At 44.1% G+C, this 15,000-nt stretch overlaps 1 protein-coding gene across 1 annotated transcript in view; it reads right to left on the minus strand.

The window, feature by feature from the left end:
* znf536 (zinc finger protein 536) overlaps positions 1–15,000 on the minus strand; it is a 191,003-nt gene that overhangs the window by 149,219 nt on the left and 26,784 nt on the right. The window contains 1 exon segment of the mRNA XM_084057494.1: positions 14,263–14,345. The gene's annotated coding sequence lies outside the window, so the exon portion shown is untranslated.

The following is a 15,000-nucleotide window of genomic DNA, read 5'->3' on the forward strand; positions in this document are numbered from 1 at the left end:
TGCCAAAGGCAGTGACAGCCGTGCTGAAAAGGATTGAAAACGCTGGTAATGGATATAAATTACCCATTGTGTGATAAAAGGATTTTTTTCCCACTAAGAAGGTAAAAAGGAATAACACACTGCGAGACACTAAATGTGTGTCTACTGTACATGTTTGGATGTGCGCGCACGCGTGTGTGTGTGTGTGTGTGTGTGTGTGTGTGTGTGTGTGTGTGTGTGTGTGTGTGTGTGTGTGTGTGTGTGTGTGTGTGTGCGCGCGCGCACATGGGTCTGTGTGTGCTGCTCGTATGTTCGTGCATGTGTGCATGTGTAATATGTAATAATACAGGGTTATCAGTGGGATTATAATTTGAAGGGAATCTGATAGGGGTAGTGAGGTCTGGCGTAAAAGGAGGAGAAGAGGGGAAGGATTAAAAACAGATTAAGACGGTCTGCAGTGATGGAGATGAAAGGAATGGGAGAAGAACGACAGCGAGGGGGGGGTGGTGGTGGTGGTGGGGGGGGGGGGGGGTAGGAGGGCCTGTTTTGACAGGGGTCTGTCGGGTTGGTTGGCACGGTGATAATGAGTCACATCTCTAGCGCGCCGTTATTTATCGCCGACTTGGCTCGCAAACAAAAGATCAATAATTTTGAGCAAATCTAATGTTGTCCCCGCCGCTAATGCGCTCGTCCATCACATCTGCCATCTCCACCAAGGAGATGGACTGATTCCCTGTTTATTTGGAGATCAAATGCAATTATATCACATGGCTCTAATAACGGCGGAAGCCCCCCTCGTGAATATGTGCCGGGCGCTTGGATCATGCCTATGCATATGTATATATAGATATAGGCCGGCGCACAATGTGTCACATATGTGTAAATGATAATGCATGCACGGGATGAGAGACGGGGCTGTGGCTCCGCTTTTTTCCACATCAATCTTCATTTTTTCCTCAGACCTTGCCGTTGAAATATGAAACGTGTCAACGGTCCATCCCCCACAAACACAGGAGGCAAGTGAGCATCCGTCAAACAAACACACCCGACGTTCACCAGTTAGCCCCCGTGGCAGACAGCATGGAGAAGACAGAGGATCCTTCACTAACAACTAGCCCTGGGTGAGACACTTCCATCCCAACTGAACTCAATCAAGCGCCGGCAGAGGCAACATTTGGGTATTTCATTTCATCTCCTTCCCTTCGTTCGTTCACTCAAGGTGCACTTGATTTATGTCTCGCACCGCACGCCATGGTGCAAATCACAATCAGAAGCGAAGGTCCGCTTTGAGAAGGAATGTTTACATGCGGCCTGCTATTCTCACTGCTTTTCAAAATGGATTTGTGCAGCTCATTGGGTCCACCATGGTACCAACACTGACATGGTGGGATAAGGGGATTGATTCCCACTGGGGCTATTCATATAAAAAAAAACTAAACAATGCATGCACTCACAGTGGTTCAAATAGCAGAATGTGAATTCTACATGCACATAACAGCGCCAGTTATTCTCTACTGTGTTTGGCCGAGCAGAATGAAGCACGCCCCGTGCCAATCTCCAGTGTTAAGACAGTAAAGCCGGTGGCAGGTGTAAAGCTCTAAGCTTCTTCCACATCTCCCCAGGTGAGGTGTGAGGTGTGTTACACAATGACAGACAAAGGTCGCCTGGCCCTCAACGCCCCACCTGCCAAGGTGTTGACCCACAGAACGCAACCGCCTGGTGAGAGGGCACACAGGGGGAGGACGGAAGGGATAGGAAAGGGAGGGAGGGAGAAAGACAGAGAACGGCTAAGCCAAAGAATGAGAGAGTGACAGGGAGACAGAGAGAGTGACACAGAGACAGAAAGAGTGACAGGGAGAAGTGGAGTGTGAGACAGTGTGGACGAGGTCAGGTCCTTGGCAGGTAAAATAATAACTCTGTGACATAAGGCATGGCAGGGACAGGGGGCACACAGTGAACCAAGCTCTCTGTTTCTGTGTCTGTGTCTGTGTGTGTGTCTCTCTCTCTCTCTCTCTCTCTCTCTCTCTCTCTCTCTCTCTCTCTCTCTCTCTCTCTCTCTCTCTCTCTCTCTCTCTCTCTCTCTCTCTCTCTCTCTCTCTCTCTCTCTCTCTCTCTCTCTCTCTCTCTCTCTCTCTCTCTCTCGTCTCATCCCTACCCTCTCACTCCCTCTATTACGTTTACTCTCAGTCGACACTGTGTTCTCAGTCTCTCTCGCTCTCTCTCTCTCTCTCTCTCTCTCTCTCTCTCTCTCTCTCTCTCCCTCCCTCCCTCGTTGTGATCATACCTGGACACCTTCCTTGCATGGCAGACTTCCTAGATATTCAGGGATTTACAAGGACTCCCTAAAAGGTCAGCGCCCCTGGAAATGTTGAAGACATAAGCACCAATCTGTTCAGTTTTCTCCCCCCCTTTTTTTTTTTACTGCTATGTAATGTATGTATTCACATTCACTGCGATAAACAGCTTGTAAGAAACAAATGAAATAACAACACCTTTTTTGTATAACAGACAATGTTTTCTGAACAGTTCAGTGTTAAGCGCTATTTGTGAGATACAGCCAATGATGAATTCAGACAGGCTGCTGTAAACAGCCCTCCATATGCATACAGTGATCATCACCTAAACTGTATTTTTTCCTTTATGTTTAAATGACATCCATAGATTTTTCAGTGGTAAAAATGCAAATAAATAGAGGTGAGACAAACATGATGTTAATGACACAGCCACACACTCGTCCATTCACAGAAGCAGCAGTGACACATGCACTCACAAGCTCGTGCACACAGACACATACAGTACACCCACGTAGACCCTCTTACGGAATACGGGCAGATATGTGTAAGTGCAAGCGCACAGACAGACTTGAGATAAATGCACAGACATACACACGTACGCACACACACGCTCACGCACACACGCACACGCACACGCACACGCACACGCACAAGCACAAGCACACGCATACACACACACGGGGGAAGTCATTACGTGGTAAAAGGTCATAGTGTGTGACTCAGGTTGATGCAGTGTGAAGAAAGGCACCGCATGATGCTGAAACATGTATCACACACACAGTTCCAATACATTCACACCTGCAGAGATGTAACTACACATTATTTTGTATTAAATGATTCACTTGAGAGGGAAAATCACTGTCGCTTGTATAGTCTGTTACTGTCGTCATCATCATCGTCATCATCACTTGCCAAATTTGTCCACGGTGAATATGGATAGTGACACAATAATGGTAAAGCAAAGCAGTCTTATAAACAGACCTATTTTTATGGATCATAACTTATTTTCTTTTTTTTACATTTCTACAGAAAAAAAAATGTTTCAAAGATTTTAAAGACATTTTGACAGGAATGAAACATAATTTCAGAAATCTTCAAAGATTTTCAAAAATAACAAAAATGTGCAGATGTACAAACTCACAAGCCATCACATTGGGTTAATTTACCATGTATTTTAGTCAGTCTGTGTCCCAGGCACCAAACCTCGAGCTGAAAACGTTTGGGAAACCCTGTTATAAGCGATTGGCTCTAACACCTTTGGGATGCACTGGTACCACTTTCACTGCCAACAGCAGTTCTTAGCAGACATTAAGCGTCGGCTGACACAGATACCAGTGTCAATACAGTTACTGAACAACAAGGAGGATTTAGGTTATTATTACACTTTTTCGGGGCTAAAGTTACTGGACAAGATTCTTGAGAGACGACCCATTATATTTCCGCTCAACACATCTAACAGGCAGAATGTTCCTCCTGGTATCTGGGATCAGTTCATTCGTTCGGTGGGTACCGATACCGTTTTAGACGCATATCATCCCGGGCGTCAGTATTGTGTGTATTGGTGCTTCACCGCCGCACAGGGCCAACCGAGTGATGGAGAATAAGAAGCCATCTGGGAGCCAGGCTCCGCTGACAGCCTTTGGTTCCCGCACCTCATCGCTCTCTCCTCGTAGCCGTGTGTTGCCAGTGGGATTTCAGCGCAGTAAAGAGTTGTGTCAAAGATCTCGACAACGCGTGATGTCTCCCTCAGCCACTGCTGTCATGTTCCCTCCGCTACTCTCTCTTCCACTAAACCTCACTCTCCACTCTCCACTCTCTGTCTCTCTCTCTCTCTCTCTCTCTCTGGGACTCTCTCTCTCTCCCCTCCTCCTCTCGACACCACTTTGGATTGAGCACAAGACTTGCTCCCTGAGCGTTTTAAGTTGTCTCGGGTTTTTTTAAACACACATATCAAAGCTGAGAGTTAGTGAGGGGGAGAAAAAAAAAGACGGATGTTTCTCTCATGCCTTTCTGGAGTACAATGCCGCTTTGAAAAGGAGAGAGAGAGAGGGAGAGAGAGAGGGAGATGGAGAGAGAGATGGAGAGAGAGAGAGACGGAGAGATAGATGAAGAGAGAGAGAGAGAGAGAGAGAGAGGGAGGAATAAGGAGACGTTTGCTGAGATCCCTCTGCAATCCACATCCTTTCTCCTGACGTCTGGCAATACATCATTTGTATTGATGCAATATTAAATTTCAATATCGCATGTCAAAAGGTACAAAATGATAGATCATAGCCTAACTAAATGAATTATTAAAGGACCATGTCGGCTGTGCTATCGGCTTCTCTTACAATCAACTGTGTCAGAGGAGTGCAGTTGGTGATACTGGCAGCATTTCAAAGCTTTGTCTAGGCTTTTTTCTTTCTTTCTTCCTCTCTCTCTCTCTCTCTCTCTCTCTCTCTCTCTCTAGCTGCATTCCAGTTTTCTTAATCTAGCTTTCTGTCACTTATTAATGTTCAGAAAGAACTTAAAGAACCACTAACAGCTCCCTTCTGCCCTGTGATGAGACGCTTACCCCATTAAATCTCCACGTTTCATGATAGGAAAATTAAAAAGATATACAACAGCAACAATAATAATAATGATAATAATAATGTACTATTATTATTATCATTATTTTGAATCTTATCATAAATCACACAATATTATTATCATGAATCACACTAGGGGTGTGCCGATACACTAATTTCACCAAACGATACGATACGATATTTGGCTCACAACTTCGATACGATTTCGATACGATACGATACGCACTTTTTTTATTATGAAAATATATGGAGGAGAAAAAAAGAAATGCAAACAAATAATTCTGTTTTTGCATTATTCAGACATGCAAACTTGTAGCTTTTCAGCTACAATAGCCGTTTTGAATCCAAATAGTATGACACCTGACCCGAAAAAAAAAAACATGTTGTCACTCTTTTCACTTCGGGGACGTTTGCATGCCTGATTATCATGATTGTAAAAAAAAAAAAAAAAAAAAAAAAAAAAAAAAAAAAAAAAATCAAAAACGATATTTTTTTTCTTCCAAAACGATACATATCGTCGCGAAAACGTATCGCGATATATCGCGGGACGATATATCGGCACACCCCTAAATCACACAAATAATGTTAATAATGATCAAATCCGGGATGTTCAGCTGTAACGTAACTCATTGCATGTGTTATATGTTCACTTTATGAACCTTATGACCGTAAGTTTATCTCTATAATCTCCATCTGACAGAATGACTCTCTGGGCGTCTCCACGCTACCGACTGTCCCAATAGCACATACACGAATGCAGGCTACACGTATACTCGATGTGTGGAAGAAGAAGAGACAAGGGAAGACAGAGGCGCTTTCAAAGATCTTTTAGGAGGGATGAGTACATTTCGTAATTATTCTAGGACATTCGTTGGTCTGTAGCATTACAAAAAGCAGCTTTTGCTACATGTCTTATACTACTGAACTCAATAGCATACGCACGCGCACGCACGCACGCACGCACACACACACACACACACACACACACACACACACACACACACACACACACACACACACACACACACACACACACACACACAGTCCTGGCACACATTTGTGTATATGTGCATGTGTGTGTGTGTGTGCGTGTGTGTGTGTGTGTGTGTGTGTGTGTGTGTGTGTGTGTGTGTGTGTGTGTGTGTGTGTGTGTGTGTGTGTGTGTGTGTGTGTGTGTGTGTGTGTGTGTGTGTGTGTGTGTGTGTGTGCATGTGCATGTGCAAGTGCATAATTATAATTGTCATATGCATGTGTGATGTTCTGAATCCCTAAGCCCTTGAGGTTTTAATTGCAGGGGCCAGACTGCCGGGCTGGTCGAGGCCTGGTGACCCCCCATGAGAAGTCACAGCCGCCATTAGCATCCAGATCCCATGCTAACTAACACAGGGCCCCGTGTTAGCGTGCTAGCACCGGCTGGCGAAAATTCAATTTCATCCCCTTTGTCTGCTGCCTGCTGCCTTGCCCTAACGATGGTCCCTCTCTGTCTCTCTCTCTCACTCCTCTGTGTCTCTCTTTCTCCCCCCTCTTTCTGTCTTTCTCATCCCCCCATCTCTCCTTCTATCCTCAACAACAGAACACAGTGGAGTCGTTAGGACCCTCTCTTCATTACTTCAAAAAACCAATCATTAGACACCAGAGTATATACGTAATTAGAAAATCACTTCCTTTGCAATCCCGGCTAAGTAGTTTACATACTGTAATTACAGGGACAAAATCAATTTTTAATCATTTCACTGATTGGGCTCATCAGCTCAGTAGGAACATTGTATCCTGCTTGTTGTGCGAAAGCAACATCTGGGCTAAAACAATTACCCTTTTGTGTTCCAGAACGGCTCTGAAAATGCCTCGCCGCTGCTTCTCTGTGTCATGGACTGCCACAGCACGCTTTCTCTCTCCCCTTCTCTCTCTCTATCTCTTTCTGTCTGTCTGTCTGTCTGCCTCTCTGTATTTCTCTCTCTCTCTCTCTCTATCTCTCTGTCTTTCTCTTTCACTCCCTCTATGTCTATCTCTATCTGTCTATCTGTTTCCAGTTACCTCCTCCTTCCTCTCTTCCATTCTGGCACACTCTCTGTTCTTCATGCCCTCCTCCTTGTCTTGACTCTGTCTTTCACTTCTATATCTTTCGTTGGTTCTCTCGGTCTTTATCTCTCTCTCTCTCTCTCTCTCTCTCTTTCTCTCCCTCTCTCTCTCTCTCTCTCTCTCTCTGCTCTCACACTCTGCCCTTGACTTGGACATGGAGGATCACATTTAAAGCTTTATAAATCAATACACTATAATAAGCTGCTCTTGAGAGAGGGAGAGAGAGAGACATGGAAGAAAAAAACACATATTGCTATTTTAACAACTAGTGTTTGTTTTTTTCTGCACCCATATTCTTGTTGGTTTTTGGTGGAGGAACGTGCACGTTTCTTTGATCGTGCAAGAAGTCACCTCATTTAAATGTTTTTGCCCAACATTATATGTATATATATATATAATGTTGAGCAAAAACATTTAAATAAGGTTATATATACATACATACATACATACATACATACATACATACATACATACATACATACATACATACATACATACATACATACATACATACATACATACATACATACATACATACATACATACATACATACATACATACATACATACATACATACATACATACATACATACATACATACATACATACACACACACACACACACACACACACACACACACACACACACACACACACACACACACACACACACACACACACACACACACACACACACACACACACACACACACACACACACACACACACACACACACACACATATACACATAATATATATATATATATATATGCCGGCAATCCCTTCCTGCCTTTGAAGTTAGGGAACCACGGGAACACAAACATGCAACATCAGACTGCATCTCCTCCTGCATCTTGGTATGTTCACCCTTCACCAGATAATAAAATGCTTTGTATTCTTGTCTGCAAGAGGCCCTGCGATCGATCCACATTAGTCTGAACTCTCTCTCCCTCACTTTGAAAACTCAGGAAATCAGATTTCGTCGGAGGGAGTAAAAAAAGAAAAAGAAAAGGAAAGGAAAAAAAATCGGTTAATGCATTGATCACTCAGGCTGTATGCAAATCACATTTGCCTCTATTTTTTTGCTGATCAATAGCATTAATTAACGGCTCCGTTTTAACGGCACCCCGCAATCCCCCTCAGACGCCGTTGTCGACCTCAGAAATCATCCCCCCACCCCCTCCGCCCCCTCGCCCACCCCCGCTCCTCCTGTAGCCATGGAAATGAACGGCACACGGCGGGTCCCATAAATCAGGAAATCCAATTTGACCATGAGCGCCGACACTAACAGTAAAATATGAACGCTAAGACAGCACGCAGGTACATCATCCCTTATTGAACAGACAGGGCAGCCTTAAAATAAATAAATAAATAAATGGGGGAGGGGTGGGGGGGGGGGCACAAAGTTTATACGAGTACTTTTCCACTTTCTATCTCTTTTTGCTTCCAGGGGTGGGGTGGGGGCTAGCGTGCGTGCGTACGCGCTTATGTGCGTGGCGTGCGTGCGTGGTGTGGCGTGGGTGGCGTGGCGTGCATGTGTGTGTTGGTGCATGGGGCGGTCAGAGATGGATTAAATTAAGTGAATTAATGTACTTTACAAAGTGTTTCTCTTAGACACATAAACACAGTTCTGTGAATGTATGTGTTCATAAGAGAGAGAGAGAGAGAGAGAGAGAGAGAGAGTGAGTAACCTATAGAGGAAGCTATGTGTGCTAACCAGCCTTCCTGCTGCCAGGGCTGCTGGTGTGTGTGGGATTAATAATGGACGGCTTTTTAAAATTATTATTATTCCCAAAATGCTCTTTTGTGATTTGCTTTGAAGGGGAGGTGGGGGGAGGGGTGTTGTGAAGATGAGCTACAGTAGGGGTAAGTGCGGAGGGGCGGGGGGTTGGGGGTGCTGCTTGCTTGCTCATTTGGAGAGCTTTTCCAATTATACAATTAGTAAGGAATGTAGGCCAGCGGCATTGGTGTTCCGATCGCTTCCCGACCCTGGAAAGCAAGAGCCCTCGCCTCTCTGTTTTATTTCTCTCTATCTCTATGTCATAGACAATAAAAATAATCATAAGAGAAAAACACATGAAACACACACACACACACACACACACACACACACACACACACACACACACACACACACAGACAGACAGACACAGCGGATCGGGATATGAAGCACCATCAGCTGATAGTCCAGAATGACCGACCCTGTGTATAGGGCCTGTCCCAAAGGATCGCAGCTAACAAACGCTGACCTTATTTGCGAATTGGGTTGCGTGTGAGCGACCAAAGTGGCCCACTGCAATGCTGATAGTTACAGTCACAGGGGTCAGGCCTTTTATGGTTAAATACTGCTCGTTGTGTTGAAAGGCTCCCCACACACACCCCAACCACTACCATGCCTCACCCACTTTGAGAGCACGTGTGCGGTGGGTCATTGGGTTGGTTGGATGTTTAGTTAGATAATTAGTTAGGTCGGTTGGTTGGTCAGTCGGTCCTCGGTCGGTCAGTGGGTTGGTTGATTGCTTGTCAACGCTTTGGCTAGTTGAGTCAGATTGGTTATTTTTTTGGGTTGATTTGTTGGTGGATTAGTTAGTTAGTTGGTCAGTTAAAGTGGCTTTGGCAGGATAGGTTCTAATTACAAATACAGAGTCCTCTTTCTTCTCCCAGGGATGAATATGTGATAAATTGATAAATGATGAATTGTTTTATAATTTGGCTGCTCTCTCTTACTGCCCCCCGCCCACTCCCCTCTTTACGGTTGCCCGCAAGCGAACGTTCCACACAGTGTATAATATGAAACAACAACAACAGCCAAGTGCCATCTGTTGGCATGCAGATTTTGTGTAATCTCTCTTTACTGATTACAACAATGACTACATGAACCTCTTAAATAATTATCCCACAATGTAAAAAAAAAAAGTCTAAACAATTATAATCATTAACTCCCACCAAGTCTACCACTCCTCCAAGGGGATGAATGCTATCAGAGAGAGAGAGAGAGAGAGAGAGAGAGAGAGAGAGAGAGAGAGAGAGAGAGAGAGAGAGAGAGAGAGAGAGAGAGAGATGAGAGAGAGGATGGAAAGGGAAGAGTGTGTCGCAGGGACAAGTGGAGAGACATTCATCCCTATGATGCCAATCATGCCTTATTTGTGCCAGCGGGGAGTCCCACACAGCGGTGACAATCTTTACGCAACTACAGTAAAGTAGCGAGCCTAGCGACCCCTTCATTGGGACCACTGTGGGAAAATAGACCCTCATGAAAAGATTGCATTCTGTTCTGCCCCCCACCCCCAACGCCCCCACCACCGCATTTTGGTTGTGAATTTCACATGAGCTTTCAACTGTATGGGGGCACCCAAATGTCCTGACCTGGCCTACATGGAAATTATAACATAACTGTAGGGGCTTTACTAAATAAACAAATAAACAAACTCTTCAAAATGTGAGAAATAAAGTAATTTTTAATGACATTATCTTGGTATTCATATTTCAGGACTAGGTTTGGAATGTCAGGGGTGTGTGCACATGCATCTGTCTAATGTTTCTGCTCTCTCGTAATAATGTGTTTGTGTGTGACATGCGTGCGTGTGTGCCTGTCTGGGGTGTATGTGTGTGTGTGTGTGTGTGTGTGTGTGTGTGTGTGTGTGTGTGTGTGTGTGTGTGTGTGTGTGTGTGTGTGTGTGCGCGTGCGTGTGCGTGTGCGTGCACTCGTGCAGGATCAGTGTGGGTTCCTGCAAGCGGATTGTGTGAGAAGGGGTGTGAGAACACGTCAGAAGGAGCATGTGTTAGTTCTGCTTCCAATATGAGAGAAATCTGTAGCACATACCTCCAATATGACACCAGCCAAAATGGCATTAGTCACCCATGCTATATTTGATTAATAAATCTGTAGCCGGTGAAATGTGTTCCAAAACACCAGACCATCATCGAGGACTGGAGAAAAGACAAAACACGTCCGGAGAATAACTTAAAAATGGCCACCTGTATTGGTTATTCAAAAAAGGTGTACAATAGAAAGATTTGACTATTTTTTAATGAAAACAAATCAATAAATCATTATTGGACACTTAAAGCTACATCCATACATTTCATGTCCTACCTGGGATCCGAACCAGAAGCCCCCTGAACAAGCGGCGAAACGTATACACTGTTGAGCTATAACAAATATTTGTAACATGTTGGATCGGAAGCCCAGTACCCACCAGACCCGTTCGAGTGACTTCCTGACGCTCAAGGTTCCATTTGCGAATTCAGAGCTAGGCAAGGCAGCATTCTCTGTTAGTGCTCCATCTGCCTGGAATGAGCTTCAGAAGTCTCTAAAAATCTGTTTACTGCCCTCATTGGGTCAATATAGAGCAATGGTTTCCAGCACCTTTGTACCAGACTGTAACTGTTTTATTTAATTTAATTTTCCTGTTCTTTCTTTGAAAAACTGAGTATTTCTATTCTCTGATTTTAATTAATCGATGTATGTAAATGTATTCCTGTTGATTATGTTGTATCTCGGCTACATTGAAAATGAGGGCTTGCCCTCAACTGTACTCCGAGTTGAAATAAAGGTTATGATGATGATGATGATGAACAAAGAGCACGTTGGGAAGGTGCGTCATTTTCATATGAGTTTCATGCAATACTTCTTGTCAACGAGTAGTGGTCCTACCAAGGGGCTAGCATCCGAGTTGTAAATTGAGGCTATATAGGAAGTGACAGTTCATATGAATGGCCTGTAGTCTCGCTGTTACACACCTGCTGGTGTCAGAAGCAATTAGGCTATATTCAAACGGATGGGTTTTTGCCGAACTTTACACATGATTTTATTACCTGAATAAACATTGTCATAAATACAATATGCTTTCAGTCACTAGTTTAAAGTCTTCTTTCAATCACCATGATATGCGTTTTGGTAAATTATGGTGCCATGTATTTCAAAATTGATGATAAAGTAGGGTATGCTGTAGGAGGCTGGCTACCTTGTGATGATTTGATTGACAAGCTACACAACCAATAGCATTAATTCCCCACCCCCGCTCTGGTCCCAACCATTAGCATTCATTTCCGAGTCCATTTTTCGGACCGGAAATAGAAAGATGGCGGATTTGAAATTGATGAAAAATAGGCTTCATTTATGTTATGTAGAGTGTATGGGCGTAACGCTGTCCATATTTTTTTTACAGTCTATGGGTCCTACCCAACCACATTGAGTTCCAAAAACGTAAATCTAGCTTTTTTCAAATCCACCCGTCGAGTGCCATAAACGTAGATCTAAATGTTTAGATTTTTTTGTTTTTTTTTGCAACTTAGGAATGATCCCTCACTGTGCTAGAAGAAATCGACAGATGTGACGTCATACCAAAAAACGTCACGTCCGTCCTTCCCAATGATAGGATCTGGAGAAAAACACTTCTAGCTCCATATTTTTTTGTTGGTGAAAACCAGCCATTTTCGATGGCCGATCGCTCCAAAATGACAGATCGCGGTAGAAATGTTATTGTTCCAGTCGATAGACCGGACCGTTTTTTTTAGAAGAGTAGGGATACCACCTCCGACCACCGCACTTGTGTTATATTGTATTAACATACTCTACCATGCAGATTGGTTAAAATAATGTTTTATTTATTAAAACGTTATGGATTTCAATAGTTAATTTACTTTGTTTTAATTGCACCTTTAATATATCTAAATTGCACTTAAAGCATATTCAATGAACTAATACTTGTCATGAAATTCAAAAGTTAAGAATAGATGTTAGTGAGGTATATATTTAGCTTATAGGTAAGCTCACAGCGCATCGCGATACAACGTAGCGTGAGCTTGTAGATCGGCTGTTTTCTGCGCGGGACACCATTGTACGATTAAGTGTAAATCAGGCTTTAGCGAACACAGGGCAATTATTTCCGACAGGCGACTGGTTGAGCTCGCCCTTCAGAGGACAGCTGCCGTCCACGCTGAGACCCCAGGTCTCAGAATCTTTTTCAATAAATGTTATAGCATGAATTTTCCAGCTTCAAGAGAAAAGGTTTCCATTGATTAGCACTTTACAAGCAATCAATTTTTACAAACCGGCTTGACCCCCACATCTCGCTCTCTCCCTCTCTCCCGCCAACTCTCAGGATGACGGTCTATTACGAATTAAAAGAAAGCAGCAGTGTGAGAGAGCGCGGCTGAATAATTATTGGATAGAGGATGAAAGGGGGAAAAGAAAGACAGGGGATGAAAAAGAAAGACGTGTATAGATTTTATGGTGAGGCGAAGGAGCAAAAAAATTATATTAGATACGAGCGGGAAGAAACCATGCGAGACAAAAAGCGTCTAAAATGTGAACAGTTTGGAGACATTTGGAGCTCTAATTATTGTCTTTTACGGAGATAACGTCAACCATGACAATGATGGCGACACTGATGATGCACACTATGACGATGATGGTGGCGACGACAATGAAGACAGAAGTTCACAAAGACAATAACAGCATATAGATTGAGACCAGCAGGCAGGGAGTAGTGACCGAGGCCCACAGACATATCCTTCACTACAGCTGTCACATTACCTCACATCACTCACCAACACACACACACACACACACACACACACACACACACACACACACACACACACACACACACACACACACACACACACACACACACACACACACACACACACACACACACACACACACACACACACACACACACACACACACACACCCCATCATTGTGAGGGATGGATCGTCCGTTCTCCTCCAGATCCAGGAATAATGGCTTGCACCTGTTTACAGTGTCACCTCTGTTTGTTAATTGTCTCCTTGAGCTACATAGAGGAAGTGAACGTGTGCCTGCTTTCTGACAGCCGTGCGTTTATTTAGAAATCATAAACGCCCATCCCCGCCACTAAGCTCTGTTTTTTTGTGGTGATGGTGATCGTGGAGGGAAAGTTGAGATTAGAGGATCTGAGGATCTGAAGCTGTCGATTAGGAGGCGGGTTGTCTGACGCCAACCGATCGCGTTCACTTGTTATTGTTATTTATTCAAGCGTTGTGTCTCCTCTCAACCCCGACCCTATAGCACCTGACTTGCCACACGCACACACACACACACACACACACACACACACACACACACACACACACGCACAGACACTGACACACATACAGCATACACTGCGCATGTGAACACATGCTGTCACAGCGCGAGCATGCGTGAGCGTATGTGTGCATGTGTGCTCGCGCTCATTCACACCATGGTGTGCACTGTATATACGTGCGTGTGTTTTTCCTGCCGGTGACAGACACCTTTAATATCCTCTGCGTTTTACGTGATCAATCGGCATGCCAGTGATCCATACCTGCCTGACTGCCGCTGCTCGTATGCACGCCCCAGCTCAGGAAGAGAGCCGTCAGCTTCGCAGGAGGTGGGAACGACAAGACCCTGTAAACAAAGCACAGACACCAGGAAATTCACAGCCACCCACATTTGAAGTTTGACAAGTTTGCAACACTAGCAACAGAAGTAAAAAAAGACCCATTAAACTGTACCACTGTGGTACTACTTTATCCCCAACAGTATTTCATTTTTTCTTTTCTCAGAGCTTCCCTTGAAGATATCCACGAGAGTATAATTGATCATGGTTTATCCTCTATGTATTCGTTGCAATGGTAACATCCAATCCAGTTCACATTAAAAAATTATACATCTCCGGAAAGGCTGATGAAAGCGTGTCAGGCTTATTATGGTGGTTAGCATGGGCGCTAAAAGCTTTACCATTCCTGACAGTTGAACCACCACAATGAGGCAAAAACAGGAAGCTCTGTTCTCAAAGACACACACAGAGAGAGAGAGAGAGAGAGAGAGAGAGAGAGAGAGAGAGAGAGAGAGAGAGAGAGAGAGAGACAAGCTGAAAAAATGTGAGAGAAGCCTACTCAGCACGGAGAATGTTATCCGATCCGGCCTTAAAGTGCCGCTGCTTAACGCCAGACAAATAATCAAGCCGACATGAGCTGTGTGAAGTACAAGGCCGCCACTCCTCTTTTAAAGCAGCACGTATAACTCAGTGAGTGGCATCCAGGCTGGGACCTCACATACA

The sequence above is a fragment of the Gymnoscopelus microlampas genome (genome assembly GCF_963454915.1).
Source record: "Gymnoscopelus microlampas genome assembly, chromosome: 1".
Lineage (NCBI taxonomy): Eukaryota > Metazoa > Chordata > Actinopteri > Myctophiformes > Myctophidae > Gymnoscopelus > Gymnoscopelus microlampas.